This window comes from Delphinapterus leucas, chromosome 10, assembly GCF_059928025.1.
Source record: "Delphinapterus leucas isolate spDelLeu-1000000601 "Yukka" chromosome 10, BTC_Dleu_Yukka2, whole genome shotgun sequence".
NCBI classification, from domain to species: domain Eukaryota; kingdom Metazoa; phylum Chordata; class Mammalia; order Artiodactyla; family Monodontidae; genus Delphinapterus; species Delphinapterus leucas.
In genome coordinates, this window is record NC_143138.1 from 103149765 (window position 1) to 103164792 (window position 15028).

General features: G+C 46.0%; 1 pseudogene; it reads right to left on the reverse strand.

Moving 5' to 3' along the window:
• Positions 1–789: 789 nt before the first annotated feature.
• Positions 790–14931, reverse strand: LOC149748326 (uncharacterized; annotated as a pseudogene).
• Between the last annotated feature and the right edge of the window lie 97 nt (positions 14932–15028).

Here is a 15028-nt window from a genome sequence, read left to right on the forward strand (position 1 = left end):
TGAAGGTCTCCAAGGATGCTTTCCCACCTGGTGTCAATTTAAGCCACTTTTGGAGGTGGTGAGCCTGAAGTGTGAGGTTTCAGTCTAAGGATTTAATGTGGTCGGCTGGTGAGATTGAAATAAATAAAAAATTAAACCAACTTTCCTTTTCTTGAGAACTAACTGTGTGCCTGGGGTCCCATGTTCTTCAGCTCATGTAATCCTTAGAGGAGAGGCCTTAGGCTCAGAGAAGGTAAATGGCTTCCCGGGGTCACACAGAGGGGAAGTAGCAGAGCTGGTCCAGGTGCGCTTGATTTCAAAGCCCATCCTGGGTTCACTCCCCGGTGGTGGACGGGATGTGGAAGCTCAGGGAAGCTGGCGGGGTCTACTGCTCACCTGGCTTCTCAGGGATGGCCTGTGCGGGTGAGTGGCCCCAGCACACACGGCTAGGATGACCTCTGTGACGCCCAGCAGGGAGACGTGTGTGGTGGACACTTCCCTTGGTCACCCCATCCCACCCGTGAGAGCTCTGAACAGGACATTCATTGACGTAGGGCTGCGATCTGTCTCCCTGGGACTTCCCCACCTGTCCCCCGAATGCCACAGGCTTCCGCCACCTTGGGACAGCCCTGAAGAGACTTAGAGGGTTGGTGCCTGGACCTTCTCCAGGCCGAGCCACTTCTGATCCTTACAGGAGGCGTCCCCAGCCTCCTCCGCATTCCATCTGTCCCCTCCAGCCCCCCTGCCCAGGTTGGCCCCGTCCCTCTCTAAGGTGGGACCTCCTGTCTCGGTGTCTGGGGGTCTGAGGGGTCAGTCTTCGGGAGCTTGTAGAGTGTGAAGGAGAGAGGAGCCCCGGGGTCCCTCAGGGGAGGAGATGCCAGCGTCATGGGGTCCTGTGGTCACGTGTACCCAGGGCGACTTCAGGGAAGATCCATCACAGTTCCTGATACCCCCCCAGTCTGGGCCCCTCTGGACGGCCAGCGCGGACCCCGAGCCTGAGGCTGGCGTGGCACGGCCAGGCTCCTCTCCTCCCAGGAGCGCCTCGTGGTGGTTTCCGTAAGTTGGTGGCGATTGCATAACTCTTTCACCAACTGCCATGCCGGATATATTTTGCAACCCAGCCCGCTGTGCCACACGTGTCGACTGGCACTGCCAGGCCTCCCGCAGAGGCCGGAGGAAGTCTGAGAGTGAAGCACACTGACAGCGCTGCCCGGGACCTGTCAGCCGCAGGACCTGCTCCTCTCCGTCCTCAGGGGCGCTCCCAGGACCCCACTGTCCTCTGGCCAGAACGGGGAGCTGTCAAGTCCACGGAGCAGCCCCAGCAGGTATGGACTTCTGAGGAGACACTGGCACCTGCCAAGAGCTCTTCTTGGTGTTCAAGGGAAGATAGGCCCCAAAGTCACACTGGAGGGAGACCTGCGCACATCACCCCGAGGGCAGCATTCTGCGGGCGTTGCTGGGAGAGGCCCCACGGTGCACAAGGTGCAGCACGGCAGAGCGAATTCTGAGGAAGGGTCGTTCTAAGAGCGGGGAGAGGGGCGTCCACCGGCTGACGGAGCAAGAGACAGGAAGTCCACCAGGCTGTGCGCCGCTGGCCAAGGACAGCTGCGAGGGAGGACCAGGGCCTTGAGGCTGGCCTCTGCCCACCGCTCTAGGTGCACCGATGCTCCAGGGGTTGGCAGGTGATCCTGACGGATTCGTGATGCTCCCAAAGCAAAAGCCTGCAATCTCTGGGAAAACGGAGCCGAGTGCGGAGCGAGGACATGTACACTCCCTCTTCCTGAAAAGGTTCTCGGCAGAGTCAGGAAGCACACTGGACACTGCTGGCTGCCGATGGCTCCCAGCTGAGACCGTCACTTGCAGCTAAAGAGAGCCGTCTCTCCCAAGGCCAGACCCCTTCTTGGGGGCAGCCTGCATCCGATGGCTGGCTAGTGCAGGGGTCTAAAGGCCCAGCCCCCCCACTTCCACTTGGACAGCCCTGAGGACCACCCCGGCTCCAGCTCCCCCCGGCAAGTTGGCTGAGCCTTTGTGGTGACTGCATGGCAGCCCAGCTTCGCTCTGCTTCCCTGCTGCCCTCATGAGATGCTGATTCTCAGGGCTCCCCAACAAACCTCTTGGGGACCCAACCTAGGGAAGTCCCCTGATTGCCTTTTAATTCCCACAGCAGAGGTTACCGCTGACTGCACCGGCTCCAGGCAGAGCAAATCCAGGACTCGTCATCTGCAGCCCCATCCAGCAGGAATGACTTCATACACGTGTACGGGGCTGACCCACTTACCAAGTGCCCTTCTGTGATTCATCAGAGCAGTTGGGGATCCCAAACCTTCCTAAGAAAAAAGAAGGAGGAGGAGGAGATACTGCTCCAAGAAACGGAAAAATCTAAGCATGGACTTTAGGTATGGCTTGATGCAGGGGCTTAAATTATGTCATCAAAACCCTGTTGGTTTTCTCTCTGAGACTCTGCTCTCAGGCAGGCTTTTTTTTTTTTTTTTTTTTTTTTTTTTTTTTTTTTGCGGTACGCGGGCCTCTCATTGTTGTGGCCTCTCCCGTTGCGGAGCACAGGCTCCAGACGCGCAGGCTCAGCGGCCATGGCTCACGGGCCCAGCCGCTCCGCGGCATGTGGGATCTTCCCGGACCGGGGCACGAACCCGTGTCCCCTGCATCGGCAGGCGGACCCTCAACCACTGCGCCACCAGGGAAGCCCTCAGGCAGGCTTTTGTCTCAGGTGGCAAGTTAGCGGCAGCGGTTCTGGACGAACACCTCCAAGTTGAAAAGTTCAGTGGGAAAGTGAATCTTATTTCCAGATGCTTAAACAGAAGTCCTGGGATTCATGTTGCTTGGCCTGACTGACTTGGTTTTAGCCATCTCTGTTTCCCAAAGTGACATACCATTTTGCGTCCCCATCAGCAAGGTATGAGAATTCTAGTTGCTCTGTATCATCTTCCACATTTGGTATTGTCAGTCTTCTTAACTTTAGTCATTTTAGTGGGTATATACTGCCTTTAATTTGCATTTCCTTGATGACAAGTGATATTGAGCATCTTGTCATATTCTTATTGGCCAACATGTTATGAAGTGGCCGTTCAAATTGTTCACTTTAAAAAATCAGGTAGGTTGTCTTATTATTGAGTTGTAGGAGTTGTCCTAAAGAATAAATTTTGGTTACAAACCCTTACCAGACATATACATTTTTCTCAGTCTGGGGCTTGATCTAGGCTCCAACTTTAAGAGATTAGAGAAAGAAAAACAAATTAAACCCAAAATGTTGATAAAAGGAAATAAAAAAGAGAAGAAATCAATGAAGTGGGAAATTAAAGAAACAATAGATAAAATCAGTGAAAGCAAAAGCTGGTTCTTTGAAATGATCAGTAAAATTGATAGGCCTACGATGAACTTGATCAGGAAAAAAGAGAAGCGATACAAATTACCAGTACCAAGAATGAAAGAGGGACTTCCCTGGCAGTCCGGTTGTCCTTCCAATGCAAGGGGCATGGGTTTGATCCCTGGTCGGGGAACTAAAATCCCGCATGTCACATGGTGCGGCCAAAAACTTTAAAAAAAAAAAAAAGGAAAGAAAAAGAAAAAAGGATGAAAGAGGAGACACCACTACAGATCTTACAGATATTTTAAGGATTATAAGGAAATATTATGAACAAGTTTGTGCCAATAAATTTGACAGCCTTGATAAAGCGGACAATTTCCTTGAAAGACACAAATTACCAAAATTGATCCAAGAAGAAATAGAAATTTAGAATAAATCTATATAAATGAAAGAAATTAAATTTGTCATTAAAAACCTTCCCACATGGGCTTCCCTGGTGGCGCAGTGGTTGAGAGTCCGCCTGCCGATGCAGGGGACACGGGTTTGTGCCCTGGTCTGGGAGGATCCCACATGCCGCGGAGCTGGACCCGTGAGCCATGGCCGCTGAGCCTGCGCGTCTGGAGCCTCTGCTCCACAGCGGGAGAGGCCAGAGCAGTGAGAGGCCCGCGTACCGCAAAAAAAAAAAAAAACCAAAAAAACCTTCCCACAAAGAAAACATTTTAAAAATATAATATAAATGCTACACAAACTGTTTCAGAAAATAGAAGTGGAAGAAACATTTCTCATAAGATGCCATAAAACAGACAGAAACATCATAAGGAAAGAGGACTATGGACCGAAATCCCTTATGAGCATAGATGCAAAAGTCTTTAACAGAATTTTAACAAATCGAATATAGCAATGTACAAAAAGGATAATACATCATTACCGCAAGGAGCTTATCCCAGGAATGCAAAGTTGATTTCAAGTCCAAAATCAATTAATGTAATCCTCCACGTTAGTAGAATAGGAAGGGAAAACCATATAATCATTTGTCAAATAAAGCATTTGACAAAATTTAACACAAGTTCACAACTAAAATTCTTAGCAAACTAAGAATGGAAGAGAACCGCCTCAGTGTGATGAAGTATGTCTGTGAAGAACCTATGGCTAATATACTCAGTGGTGAAAGATTCAATGCTAAGATTAGGAACAAGGCACAGATGTCTGCTCTCACAACTTCTGGTCAACATTTACACTGAAGATCCTAGCCAGTGTAATGAGGCAAGAAAAAGAGACAAATGGCACAAAGATAGAAATGAAAACTGTCTCTGTTTGCAGGCAACATGATTGTATACCCAGAAAACCCTAAGGAATTTTTTTTTAAAAGCTGCTAGAACTAAAAAGTGAATATAGCAAGTTTTCAGAATAAAAATCAATATACAAAAATGCACTGTATTTCTATATACTAGCAATGAACAATTAAAAATAGAATTTTAAAATTAACTCAGTTTACAGCATCATCAAAGACAAAATACGTAGGGATAAGTTTAACAAAATATGTGTAAGCCCTGTCCACTCAAAACTTCAAAACCTTTATAAAGCAATGTTACCTCGATTTTAAAAAATCTAAAATAAAACTACAAAACCTTATAAATGGAAATTAGAGGTGATCTAACTAAGTGGAGATACATACCATATTCGTAAATCAGAAGACCCAATAGTGTTAAGGTGTCAATTATCCTTAAATTGATCTATATATTCAATACGATCCAAATCAAAATCTTATAGGCTTGGGGCTTCCCTGGTGGCGCAGTGGTTGGGAGTCCACCTGCCGATGCAGGGGACACGGGTTCGTGCCGCGGTCCGGGAAGATCCCACGTGCTGTGGAGCGGCTGGGCCCGTGAGCCATGGCCACTGAGCCTGCGCGTCCCGAGCCTGCGCGTCCAGAGCCTGTGCTCCGCAACGGGAGAGGCCACAAGAGTGAGAGGCCCGCGTACCGCAAAAAAAAAAAAAAAAAAAAAAAAAAAAAAAAAAAAATTTTATAGGCTTTATTAAGAGAGAAATTGACAACCGAATTTTAAAATTTATATGGAAAAGCAAAGGACCTAGAAGAACCAAAATAATCTTGAAAAAAAGAAAGGGTGGAGTCAAAAGATTTACACAGTCTGATTTCGAGACTTTCTATAAAGCTATAGCAATGAAGACAGTGTGATATTGGTGTAAGGATAAACCTATAGATCGATGAAAAAGAAGAGTCCCAAAATAGACCCACACTTATATGGTCAATTGATTTAAAAAAATTTTTTTATTAGAGTATAGTTGATTTACAATGTTGTGTTAGTTTCAGGTGTACAGCAAAGTGAACCAGTTATACATATACATATATCCACTCTTTTTTAGATTCTTTTCCCATATAGGCCATTACAGAGTACTGAGTAGAGTTCCCTGTGCTATACAGTAGGTCCTTATTAGTTATCTTTTATATATAGTAGTATATATATGTCAATCCCAATCTCCCAATTTATCCCCCCCGGTTGAGAGGCTTTTTTTTTTTTTTTTACAAGCGTACCAAAGTAATTCAATGGGGGAAAATACTGCTTTTTAAACATATGGTGGTTGAACAATTAAATATCTTTATGGAAAAAAATGAGTGCCAACCCTTGCACCATACTCAAAAACAATCCAAAAGGGATCAGAGATCTAAACCTGAGAGCTAAAACTTATAAAAGTCTAGGAGGGACTTCCCTGGTGGCGCAGTGGTTAAGAATGTGCCTGCCAATGCAGGGAACACGGGTTCGAGCCCTGGTCCGGGAAGATCCCACATGCCACGGAGCAACTGAGCTCGTGTGCCACAACTACTGAGCCCGTGAGCCACAACTACTGAGCCCGCGCGCCTAGAGCCCATGATCCGCAACAAGAGAAGCCACTGCAATGAGAAGCCAGCACACTGCAAGGAAGAGTAGCCCCCGCTCGCCACAAATGCAGAAAGCCCGTGCGCAGCAACAAAGACCCAACACAGCCATAAATAAATAAATTAATTAATTAAAAGAAAAAAAAAGTCTAGGAAAAAACATTTAAAAAAACCTTTGTGACACTGAGTTAGGCAAAGATTTCTTAAATAGAACACAAAAGGCACAATCTATGAAAGAAAAATAATGAAATAGACCTCGTCTTTATTATTATTATTATTTTTTGTTTAAATAGTGTGCTTTAATAAATGGAAATATCTTCATCTAAACAATAACACAAAAAGGCAGGCGGAGCCCTTTGAAGTGGCTTTGTTTCGTCTTTGTTATTTTTAAGTCAGATACTTAGTACACATTCTTTATTAGGTTTTTAAAAGTTCTTTCTTGTTTTTGGATTACAAAAGAAATACATTTGTTATTACAATTCAAACAACGCTGCTCACAGAGAACCTTAAGGAATGCATACACGATTATCATATAGGGTTTTTAAAAATACTAATGGGATTATAATATATGTATTATTCTATAACTTGGTTTTCCCCCACTTGAAATAAATTGTGGACAGTGTTCCCCATCAGCACATGCATAGGTAACTCATCCATTTAAAAAGCTACATAACAAGCCGAGTAATGGCTGTATCAAAATCTACTTAACCAGTTCATATTTATGGGTATTAAGCTGTTTGCAGTATTTTTGCTTTACAAATGATGTTGGTACATTTATTTTCTCACGCGCTAGTATTTCTGCATGATCTGTTACTAAGTGTGTGGTTGTAGGTATGTACACTTTACATTTAGATGGCTTCCAGCTAATTGTTCTTGCAGAAAGGCTGTATCAATTTATATCCCACCAATAGTGGAGGAGGGTGCTTACCTTCCCATGGGCTCGCAGTCAATGGATGTTATCCCTCTTGTTGCTTGTGTAATTTTTTGTGTGAGTGGCCAGTCTGTTAAATGAACAATGGTATCTTGTTGTTGTTTTTAATTTTCATTTATTTGATTGCAAATGAGGGCATGCTTTCTTTTCATATGTTTATTGACAATGATATTTCTTCTTGAGTGAATGGCGTGTTTTTCTATTGAGTTATTTGCCTTTTTCTTATTGATTTTTAAGAACACTTTGCATATTACAGATATTGACTGTTACTTCCTTATATGCATTGCAAATACTCTCTCCCAGTCTATTGTTTTTCTTTTAAGTTTGTTTATAGCACCTTTAACTATACAGAAGTTGAAACTTCTTTTGTAGTCCAATGAATCAATCCTTTATATTTTCTACTTTCTGCATGATGCTTAGAAAAACCCTCGCTACCTCAAAGTTACAAAAAAAAGTTCCTTTTCTTCAAGTATGTAGTGAATTCTTGTGTTTCAACTGTATTGGTGGTGTTTTAACATTTCAGCTAGGTGTTGATTACACAGGTATTTTTTATATTATTCAGGTACTTCTGTGTACCTGAAGTATTTCACAATATGTTTTTATAAAGAAATAAAGAGAGGGGAAAACCAAATAAATATTTGATGGGGTTGCACTGCCAGAAAAAACTCCGAGCCTGGTAAAAACAAACTCACAAAAACAAACAAACAAAACAAGACTACGTGACGTTATCTCTAAGCCTAAACAATCTTTAATGTCTGGAATCGGCACCGTCAGGAGCTGGTTACTTACTAAAGAGACGAAGAGCTCCAATGCCCACCGCAGACATGGCCATGGCAGGGCGGGCAGGGAGCAGCCTCCCAGGGAGCAGAACCGGGGCAATTGAATTGGCCGCCCAAGAAACTCACGGAGAAGTTTCAAACACGCCACCACTTGGATGGACCTTGACGACATCATGCCAAGTGAAAGAAACCAGTCATAGAAGACAGAGTGTGTGGTTCCACGTACGTGAAACGTCCATAGCAGAGACAGAAGGCAGATTAGTTGTTGCCAGGGGCTGGGAGGACAGAGAAAGGAGAGTGCCGCTGGATACAGCATTTCTGGGGTGATGCAAATCTTCTAAACTTAGATTGTGGTAACGGTTGCACAACTCTGAACAGACTAAAAGCCACTTACCGCTAATCTGCTCTTCCATGTTTTAGCATGTATCAGGCCTTCATTCCTTTTTATGGCCAAGTAATATTCCATTGTATCTCCAGACCACAGTTTGTTGATCCATTCCTCAGCTGATGGGTTGGCATTTGGGTCGTCTCCACTTTGGGGCCATCATGAACATGAGTGCACACGTTTGTGTGTGGACATGTTTTCCTGCGTCTTGGGTGCATACTTAGGAGTTGCGTTGCTCCAATGGCGTAAAGCAGGGGTCCCCAACCCCCGGCCATGAACCGATACTGGTCCGCGGCCTGTTAGGACCCGGGCCGCACAGCAGGAGGTGAGTGGTGGGCAAGTGAGCAGAGCTTCATCTGCTGCTCCTCATTGCTCCCATTACCACCTGAACGAGCCCCCACCCCCGGCCCGGTCCGTGGAAAAATTGTCTTCCGTGAAACTAGTCCCTGGTGCCAAAAAGGTTGGGGACTGCTGGTGTAAAGAATACGGTGATTCTGTCTCACGTTTCCCAGGGTTCTTGCTAGCAAGCCTTGAGATGTGCTGTGGGTCGTGTGCACTGCGTGGTCACCTCCCCTCCCCTTGCCAGGGTTTGGAAGGCCCGATTACTAAGAAGTAGCAGCCGTGTTCTCCCCCAGCCTTGCCTTGTTATGTGGTACTGCAGGCCGCTGTGCCCATAGTGAGAGTGGACAGAGGGCAGTGGAGGCAGAAACCAGCCCTGTTTCCATGGCTATTTCTCGCTCTCCCTGTCTCTCTGTCTTGCAGTCTCTGTCTGTCTCTCTCTGGAAAGCCTGTAAGGATCCATCTGCACCCTGGCTGTCACCCACAGCTGGCTTGGCCCCCACCAGGAAGTGGTCTAGGGAGTCTCTCAGAGAGTATGTGAAGAAGCCACGTGGACATCTGGGCAAAAGCAACAGCAGGTGCAAATGTCCTGGGGTGGATGTGTGCCAGGTGTGTTTGAGAAGCAGCCAAGAAGCCAGATGGGCTAGATGTGAGCAAGCCAACAGGATGAGATCCAAGGGGTAACGAGGGTCCAGGTGGTGTGGGCTCCTCGGAGCCAGGAAGACCAGGCTCACATTTTCACAGGGTCCCTCTGCTGCGGTGGTCTGAGTGGACAGTAGGGAATTTGTAGGCTTCCATCAAGAAAGCTAGTGCAGGGCTTCCCTGGTGGCGCAGTGGTTGAGAGTCCGCCTGCTAACGCAGGGGACGCGGATTCGTGCCCCGGTCCAGGAAGATCCCACATGCCGCGGAGCGGCTGGGCCCGTGAGCCATGGCCGCTGAGCCTGCGTGTCCGGAGCCTGTGCTCTGCGAGGGGAGAGGCCACAACAGTGAGATGCCCGCGTACCGCAAAAAAAAAAAAAAAAAAAAAAGGAAGCTAGTGCAGTAATCCAGGTAAGACTTTGGCAGCTTGGACCAGGGCAGTAGCTGTATTGACGCTGGGAAACGGCCAGATTTTGGAATAACAGACTGAAGGCGGGTGTGTGTGTGTCGGGGGGGGGGGGGGACGTCCCCGTGACCTTGGCTCACAAGGTGGCAGAATGACTTCCAAAATGCAAATGTAACGCACCCACCAAGGTAACTCCAGTCCGGTTTTTCCATCTTAATAGTCAATACATTTGTTTCCATGTGATTCAGAATGGGCTATATTAACTAGCCCATTGAACCCATCATTTTGTCAGTGATATAAAATTATCTTTTAGTAACAATTTAATTTATAAAGACATGAATTGATTTAAAGAAAATGATCACCGAACAGCACAGGAGGTGAAGAGGTGTGGCAGAAAGCCCTGAAGATGGCAGTGGACGTGACCGTGCTTTGGGGAAGCTCTGGGCACACCTGGGCCTCTCCCTGCACAGCCACGTGGGACAGTGCCTTTTCCAGGAGTGTCTGAGCTCGTCCACCCTCTGGCCTTTGCACTTCCTCTGTCCAGGTCTCACGTGTCGCCTCTGAGATTTTTTTGCAAGATTGCTAGTCATTTATTTTTTACATTTACATTTTTAATCCATCTGGAATTCGTTTGGATATATCTAAGCGGGGTCCAGTTTCATTTTCTGCCAGATGGAGGTTCACTTGTGCCAGCACCACTTATTTCACAATCTACCCTCTTCCCACCGAACTGAAATACTACCTTTGTCGTATATTATGTTCTCATGTACACTGGAATCTATTTTTGGATTCTCTGTTCTTTTCCATTGTCTGTTCCTCTGCCAATGCCACATTGATTTGATTATAGTGGCTTTATAGTATGTTCTTATTTCCGGTAAGGCAAAAACCCCATGTTACTCTTTTTCCAATTTTCCGTGGTTATTCTTAGGCATTTATTCTGCCACATAATCTTTGAGGTCATTTTATCCAGTTTTTAAAAATTCACCCTGTTGGTATTCTAATTTGAATTATGTTAAATTTGTGCAGAACATTTGGGAGAATTGACATTTTTATGGTATTAAGTTTTCCCATCCGAGAACATGGCCTGGCTTGCTCTCTTCCAGATCTTTTTTTTTTTTTAATAAATTTATTTATTTTATTTTTGGCTGCGTTGGGTCTTTGTTGCTGTGCATGGGCTTTCTCTAGTTGCGGTGAGCAGGGGACTACTCCTTGTTGCGGTGTGAGGGCTTCTCGTTGTGGTGGCTTCTCTTGTTGCGGAGCACGGGCTGTAGGTGTGCAGGCTTCAGTAGTTGTGGCACACAGGCTTAGTCGCTCCGCGGGATGTGGGATCTTCCCAGACTAGGGCTCGAACCTGTGTCCCCTGCATTGGCAGGTGGATTCTTAACCGCTGTGCCAGCAGGGAAGTTCCCAGATCTTATTTTGAAATCTTCCAGAAGATTTAATCCCACTTGTGTCTCTATACTTCTACTTCATGTGCTTCATTTCCATAAAGAATATACAGTTCTGTTTTGTGTTTAAAATTCTGCCAGTTCTTCCTCTGACTGAAGCATTGTGCTTCATATCCATTCACACAACGTCACCACTGCACAGCGTTCCATCCAAAGAAGGTCCCACTCTTGGTTAATCTATTAGCTCGCATCCAGAGTTTCTTTATAAATTTTTTTTTTTTAACTAATAGTGCCTCATGAATATCCTTGTCCACATCTCTTCTGCTCATGTGGGAGGGTTTCTCAAATGCCTAGAAGAGGAACTGCTGGGTCATGTGCATTTATATCTTCAACTTTACTAGAAACAACCAAAGTACTCTGCAAAATACTTGTACCAATTTACATTCCAGCCAAGAGGGCCAGAGAATTCTTGTTTCCCTGTGTTCCAGCCAGTGATGGAATTTTCTCCTCCACTTACCTTCTTGGCAAACTTCTGTGCCTCTCCATCTTTATTTTTTTGTTTTTGAATTTTATTTTATGTATTTTTTTATACAGCAGGTTCTCCATCTTTATTTTTCAATCAAACATTTTTTTTGTTTTTTAATCTTTATTTTTTATATAGGATATATATATGTATGTGTGTGTGTATCTATCGCTATCCAATCTCCATCTAAGTATCATCTGTGTAATTTCAACAGTGATCAGAGCTTACACAGCAGTCTTTCTCCTCTCTCTATTCCCAGCCCCACAAACGGAGATCCTTTTGTCGGTGCAACCATTGTTAACAGTTTCTTCTGTTTTCCATCCAGAGAAATTCTATAAATATGTACACAAATCTGTATGTATCTTCTCTCCTTATCCCCATTTTTAATCACACCAAACTTAGGCTTCTGCACCGTTCCACTAATTCTCTCTTGGGATCATTTGATATCCATTACAGAAAGAGCTGCCTTTTTCTTTTCTTTTCTTGCCTTCCTTCCTTCTTTCCTTCCCCCTTCCTTCCTTCCTTCCTTTCCTTCCTTCCTTTTCTTCTCCCTTTCTCCCCTTCTCTCATTCCCTCCTTCTCTGTTTCTTCCTTTCTCTTTCTTTTTCTTTTCTTTTCTTGCCTTCTCTTTCTTTCTTTCTTTCTCTTTCTTTCTCCCTTTCTCCCCTTCTCTCCTTCCCTCCATCCCTCCTTCTCTCTGTTTCTTTCTTTCTTCCTAACTTTTTCTTCCTTCCTTCCTTCCGTCCTTGCTTTCTTTCTTCCTTCCTTTCTTTCTCCTTCCTTCCTTCTTTCCTCCCTTTCTTTCTTTCTTCCGTCTTTCTCTTCCTTCTTTCTTTCTTTCTCTCTCTCTTCAGGAGCATAACACTCCACTGTTGGGCTGTATATTTTTAAGAGTCTGTTCCACGTGAGCATCTTTTGTTTCCAATTGTGCCATAATGTACAAGGCTGCAATGAATTTCCTTACAAATTTCACAAGTGTAAGAGCCTATCTATCAGATAAAGGCCTATAAATGGAATTCCTGGCTCAAAGTGTAAGTGCGTTTGTAAATTTGATAGTGTCACATTTCCCACGCCACCCTGAGTGCATCAGTTGACACCCGCCAGCTTGTCTCCCCCACCCCCTCAGGAACATAATATGTAACCAGAAGTTTTGATACTTGCTAATACTGATAGGTATAAAATGTTATCTCAAAGTAGTTTTTAATTAATTTATTTTTAAGCATCTTTATTGTGGTATAATCTACACACCATAAAGTTAACTTAAGCATACATTTCAATGAGTTTTATTAGTAAGTTTATGGAGTTACAACCATCACCATAATCTAATTTTAGAACATTTCTCTCATCCCAAATCTGTCAACGTATTTTTTTTTAAATAAATTTATTTATTTATTTATTTATTTATTGGCTGTGTTGGGTGTTTGTTGCTGTGCGCGGGCTTTCTCTAGCTGCGTGGAGCGGGGGCTACTCTTCGTTGCGGTGCGTGGGCTTCTCATTGCGGTGGCTTCTCTTGTTGCGGATCATGGGCTCTAGGCATGCGAGCTTCAGTAGTTGCAGCACGTGGGCTCAGTAGTTGTGGCTCATGGGCTCTAGACCGCAGGCTCAGTAGTTGTGGCACACGGGCTCAGTTGCTCTGCGGCATGTGCGATCTTCCCGGACCAGGGCTCGAACCCATGTGCCCTGCATTGGTAGGCAGATTCTTAACCACTGGGCCACCAGGGAAGTCCCTGTCAACGTATTTAAAATTTTCATTTCTCTGACTGAGATTAAGCATGTTTTCATTAAGAGACCTTTCTATTTCCTTTTCTATGAATTTTCTGTTCATACCTTTGCCCATTTAAAAAAAATTATTTAGTTGGCTGCGCTGGGTCTTAGTTGTGGCGCGCAGGATCTTTAGTTATGGAGGGTTCTTATTTGCAGCATGAGGGATCTAGTTCCGTGACCAGGGATTGAACCTGGGTCCCCTGCATTGGGAGCATGGAATCTTAACCACTGGACCACGAGGGAAGTCCCTGCCCATTTTTTAATTGTATTTTTTCCTTATTGATTTGCAGACACTCTTTATATATTATGTTCCCAGACTGGGTTAAGTGCCTTTCCTCAAGCAGGCACCTGGGATTCCAATTCCCGTAGACTAGAATGAGCAGAATCTCTGGATGTGCCTGCCTCTCCGCCACCCTGTGAGCTGCCTGCACAGAGTGGCCATACCTGGTCTCAGTCCACATCCCTGACCTCTCAGCAGAGGACCTGGCCCAGAGTAGGCCTCTGCAAAAAAGCCTGGGTTCAATATTTGTACATCTGTGGTCTTTCCCCGTTACCTCAGCTGCTGTCACAGTTTGTGACAGTGTATTAATTGGCGCCAAGTCGGCTTGCTCCCTGAGGCGATCCGTGGATGGGCACCAGAGCCATTGTTTTCAACACTGCATACCCAGGGTCCCGAACGGCGTGGCTTAGCGCCCCGTTTTAAAGTGCTCATTGGACTTATTAACCGACCAGTTACTAAGTGCTTTACAGTACCTGGAGGGAGAAAGATATTGGAACTACCCCCAAAGTGTGCAGAGAAGGAAGGCCAAAAGCAACACAGCCCCAGCACCCAGTATTTCTACGAGGGACATGTCCCTGACCCAGGGGCCTGAATTGGGTGGATGGGGACCCTGGGGCCACCAGGGCAGGCGATACCAAGTCCCTCATGGCATCACTGTGCAGAATGTGGGCCCAGGGTAGCCAGTTTTTCAAGAGAAGCTGGAAATGAGTCTCTTTATGTGAAATCTCCCACTTCAGAATATCGTTAACAATTAGTTGTTGCATGAGCCCCTGAGACTTGGGCTGCCAATTTTCAAAGGCTGGGCTACAAAACTCTTTTTAAATACATGCTCATGAGTAATTCTCGTAACAACCCCGGGGGCCAACCTGAGGCTCAGAGTAGGAAAGCGACTTGCCTAAGGCCACCCAGCCAGGAGGGGTAGTGTGTGTTGGGGAAGTCCTGGCCCTAGATCCTGAGCTACTTACTTCCAGGAGAGAATGGGGGCATTCCTGAGGAGCAGGGAGCTAATTCTCAGAGCCCTGTGGTGGGGTGGGCCTGGCCTGGTGCCCGATTAGACCCTGAAGAGGGAGATGGGCAGGTCGAGCTCCACCTGGAAGCCCATTCGGGCTGTGGCCTTCTCTTGGCTCTAGACGCCGTGCTGTCCGAGCCCAGGCGCAGCAATAAATCATTGTCGCCTCTTGACAACGCTGGTATAATTACCTTGTATTATGAGTGAAGTCTCGGGGGCTTAGGCCTGGGGAGAGAGGCCGGGCACCCTGAGGACGGGGCTGTCGCCGCCCTCATAGGCACAGTGGGCGCACATGCTGGAGGTCTCCGCGGTGCTCTCTCCTCAAGCCCCCGACCCCAGACTTGCAGGCTGCGGCAGGTCAGTGGAGCCAGGCACCCCGGGGCCAGGGCGT